Source organism: Schistocerca nitens, chromosome 1, assembly GCF_023898315.1.
Source record: "Schistocerca nitens isolate TAMUIC-IGC-003100 chromosome 1, iqSchNite1.1, whole genome shotgun sequence".
Lineage (NCBI taxonomy): Eukaryota > Metazoa > Arthropoda > Insecta > Orthoptera > Acrididae > Schistocerca > Schistocerca nitens.
The window spans coordinates 293,037,375-293,042,506 of record NC_064614.1 but is presented as its reverse complement, the minus strand read 5'-3'; positions in this window follow the sequence as shown (position 1 = coordinate 293,042,506).

Here is a 5,132-nt window from a genome sequence, read left to right as displayed (position 1 = left end):
TTAGCCTTTCACCACTCTGAAATGCTTAAATATTTTTTCCGGGACTGTTAACACCAAAGCAACAAAGAGGGGTGTGGTGGCTAAACATCTTGAGAAGTTTACTGTAGAGAAATCTGGAAGAAATATTTAACACATTCCAGGTTGCTATTTAGAAAGTATTTTTCAATATAAAAAGACAGGACGTCAGCTCCGTCACAGTGGGCTCCTGTAGGATGCCTCGAGATTTGATGGGATTGGAGGAACAGCTTTTCCCTCTCTTATGCAAGGAGGCTTTGCAGTACATGAAGTGATAAGCAACTGGAGCGGAAGCTCTTGCCGAGTCCTCGATTGGCGGTTTCAGCTTTTTGGAGCTCTCCGCAGACTTCGTATTGTGTAAGAAACAGGTATTCGGTGGCGAACCGTTGAACTTTCGGTTGCGAACAGCGGAGAAGTGCAGTTGAATTTCGGTCGTGAACCGAGAAGGAGATTTGGGTTTGGACTTGGAGTCTGGGGGCGACGGTGAATCCGAACGACAGGTGGAGCAGGAGGAGGAGGAGGGATTCACCGTCCGTCCCGACGCCGTGACACGCTTGGCACGGCGTCTCGGGTCTTCTACACGCGCGTGGTGAACATTTCACACAACCGGCACAGGGAAGTCTTAGAGTGAATTTCTCTCACTTTACTGCACCCCAACTGCAGCAGCAGTTGTCCGATTTAAACGGATTGTGATACTTTATTTCAGGGTTCGCTTCACACTCAATGTCATTTGCATTAATCGCAGTCAGATCACTTAATGCATCGTTAAACCTGTGTCACCACCCGTGGTTCAATTTCGTCAACTATCTATCAGAACACGTTACGTTACGAACACGAGGTAGAATATAATCACAGCGTCATGTCTTATTTAACTCGTGCTTTTATGAATAAATCTCTCATGACATTGAAACATCTATTCCATTTAACACGTGTTTTTATGAATAAATCTGTCACGATATTGAATCCTATCTGTTATTCAAGTAGACAAGATCCGTTGATCAGTATTAATACTTATACTTACTTATGTGGAATAATCATACTTAGTTATGTGGGAAATAATAATAGTAATCTTGGAGTAAAAAAAAAATACAATGTGTTGTCCTCAGTTTCATTACACAGGGCAATATTTGAAATTAATTCGCGTTTAAATCAACAATTGCTTATAATTTTCACAGTAGTGTCACTGAAGCGGTGGTTCGATGTCTTAGAGATATTCATGTTCATCTGAGGTACTCACATGCCTGCCCATCAGAGAGACGTCTTGTATCAACTATTCGACATACTGAAACCTGGTCTGGAAATTCGTCTCACCGGAAAACTGTAGGAATATTCATGGTGAGTATCTGCCTCCGCCACTGGGCAGCGATTTGAACTTGACAATTGAATTCGTTAAACACGTCGCGCCTTGGAAATCTGGTTATCACATTTAGCATTCAACCGCGATTTTTATATATATTTTAACAACGCGTTTCGAGAGACAATGCTCTCATCATCAGGTTGTAAAATCTATGTCGCGAAATTAAACGTTTAATTTCGCGACATAGATTTTACAACCTGATGATGAGAGCATTGTCTCTCGAAACGCGTTGTTAAAATATATATAAAAATCGCGGTTGAATGCTAAATGTGATAACCAGTATAACGACAACTGCTACCTCGACTCCATAATGGATTATATCAAATCCTTGGAAATCTGTTTACTGTGTCTTGCACACAACCAGGCGACAGTGCGCTATTCTGTTGATTCTGTTAGTCTTTTTGTGGACGTTTTGAGCACGTGTCACCAGTTCATGTGTGTGTGTTTTTTGCTAATTTCTTTGTTAACTACACCAGGCGAACAGATGCTGTACGTATTGACGGTGCATAGCACATTTGTCCTCATGCTAGCTTCGCGTTTGATGTTGTCATTCAGTATTGAGCTGCGTTCGTAAGAAATTTAAACGTCTTGACTGATTTGCATTTATGTCCTTGTCTATACTGTCAAGTCGATTTGTGTGTGTAACAGTGGGGGGGGGGGGGAGTTATGGGTACCTGTGTTATTTATTAATACATCTTCGTACATTGAAGAGGATCACAAGATTATTAAACTACCTGGCAGATACAACTGTGTGCTGCAGGACCGAGACTCGGGCAGAATTGAAGTTGTGATGACTGGTCGTAAGTCGTGCTTTGGGTGCCTAAGATGGTAGAGCACTTGCCTTCGGAAGGCAAAGGTCCTGACTTCGAGTCTCCGTCCGGCACACAGGTTTAATGTGCCAGGAAGTTCCGCATCAGCGCACACTCAGCAGCAGAGTGAAAATCGCATTCATAAAGTTGCTAATATTGCTATAGCGCCTACATGTTAAAGAATCCCGAAATGGGGCCTCACTGTATAGTCCTAAGTGCCTGCTGTCAAGCACCTCAGTTGACAGCTAATTGAAAATAAAGAGCCACCTTGACAGACTGTTTAATTTCCGAATGCAGTGGATAATAAAGATATCTGTCTCCTTTCATTAAAGCAGCTGGCCAGTTATATATATTTGTGTGCTTCTACTGCTCTTTTGACACTTTAGCCACACTTTGGTTGAGCTCAATCCTCTGTGATAGTGCCACAATTTTCTGTTAACAGTTGTTCAGCCTCCATCTGCAGCCCCTGTGGGCGAAAGTTAATTTAAGGATTTTGTTATTCACTGTTCCTAGTCGCTCAACGGCGTTAACTGCAAATTTCTTTTTAAATCGTTTATCAAGAATTTGTTGTTATTTTTTAAAATAATAAGTATCTTGCCACCTAACTCATTAATTTGGTCCCAGAAGGTGTTTTAATTAAATATTAGATTGTAGGAAACCATTATCGGCATGTCTTTGCTATTCAATTTTTTAACATTGTTGCTTCAGTTCGCTTGTTCCAAACGTACTTCAATACGACCGTTGATAGCGTTTCCTTTTTGTTAAACAAACTAAAATAAATCTTTGCTAAAATCGTGCTGAGTCTGTTTCCACTCCCTGACTTGTAGATAGTCGTAGCCGGCAAATTATGACTTGTAATTATTTTATTATATTCAGTGGTCCTCGTTTCCATTCCAGTTTGGCATTCTGTATATGTTCAGTACAGTTTTGAGACACCCCACATGCTGTAAACTTATAACTGGATAAATGGCCATAGGTAGTAAGTATTGCTCCATCTAACAGAACAGTGGCCAAGTGTCCCAAATTACTTCTTGGTACAGAAATGTAATTTTTATTTATTGTGTGTTGTGCGACAGTCCACGTCTTTCAAACTCTGCTGACGCACTAAAAGTTAACGGCCTCCGGACAGATTCTCCTCAGTTATTTGCCAGAATAATTATCAGTAACTCTACTGAAGAAGCAATTGAACATATTATGGATAAAACATTATTTAATCGGCAAGCCGGGATGGCCGAGCAGTTCAAGGTGCTACAGTCTGGAATCGTGCGATCGCAGGTTCGAATCCTGCCTCGGGCATGGATGTGTGTGATGTCCTTAGCTTAGTTAGGTTTAAGTAGTTCTAAGTTTTAGGGGACTGATGACCTCAGAAGTTACGTCCCATAGTGCTCAGAGCCATTTGAAGCCATTATTTAATCTTCACTCTTTATACCACGACTAGCTCTTTAGTTTTACAGACAAGCTCTTAACATGACCACACAAAGAAGTTAATGATGATGATGTTTGGATTGTGGGGCGCTCAACTGCGCTGTTATCAGCGCCCGTACAAATTCCCAACCCTTTCGCAGTCCAATCTTGCCACTTGCATGAATGATAAGGACAACACAAACACTCACCCATCTCGAGGCAGGGGATAATTCCTGACCCCGCGGGGAATCGAACCCGGGACCCCGTGCTCGAGAAGCGAGAACACGACCGCGAGACCCCGAGCTGCGGCACACTAAGGGTATTAATTGCGTTGACATTCTTGTCCGTCGGACGTTTGGGTCATCGGTACTTCTTGGAGCAGTATACAGTGCAGACCTCTCTTTGATGCACTTGTGGGTGACGTCAGGCGTAGCTCGACCAAAGAATGAGTTTAAAAAAGTGGAATGATGTGAGATACGTACAGAAAAATGTATTCATGTCAAATTTAATTAATCCCATGGCAATTTGTGTCATTCTTTGAATGTAGCTCTTCTAGGAAGTTATCCAGAAATTCATTTAAAGAGCAAGTTAGCAATGGATAAATCTCACATAAGAAGAACTGAGAAATTTATATACAGCCTGAATCAGGCAAGACTAGTTGTGGTATAAAGAGTGAAGATTACATAATGTTTTGTCGTAAGTTGTTGAGTTGCTCCTTCAGTAGAGTTAATAATAATTACTGTAACGAGTAATGAGAAGAGTCATTTTCAAAACACTTTGAACTCATTAAGAAACCACTCGGCTTTGTATGAACCTATCTGAGGGCTGTTAGATACCATATTGTTTGTTCCCATGAATTGCTCATAATGATCAGATGGACAAGTAACAGATGGGTACACATTAATTGATAAACCTGAGCAGTGTCTGTATCAGGGTTATCTTGCTGTATAAGACTTGGTAAATTAATTTCTGGAATTAGATCGAAACACCCAAATAATGTTTCCAGTTCAGTTTTCCTTTCCATGTCTTTTAAGAAATCTACAATGAAATCTCTACAAACTACTAGTAGTTTCTTCCTGTCTGACGCATAGTTCAGTAAGCCATCTACATTTCTGAGATGAAGCTGGAAGTTTGCAAGAGGGGATCTGTAGACTACCATAATACCAGAAAAATATTCTGCAATAGCAACTCACAACGCCATGCTTCAATGTTTCAATCTACACGACGACCATTTGTATCAAAATTTTTGACTTTGTATCCAACTTTTACAAATCTAGCAACTCCTTCTTTTTTTACTTTTTGTTAAGTCTGCACGAAAATGATCATAGTTTCTAATCCCTGATATTGTATTTCTCCATCCCTACAGGTACCCACGCCCTGGTTTCCGGGTTCGATTCCCGGCGGGGTCAGGGATTTTCTCTGCCTCGTGATGACTGGGTGTTGTGTGCTGTCCTTAGGTTAGTTAGGTTTAAGTAGTTCTAAGTTCTAGGGGACTGATGACCATAGCTGTTAAGTCCCATAGTGCTCAGAGCCATTTGCACCATTTT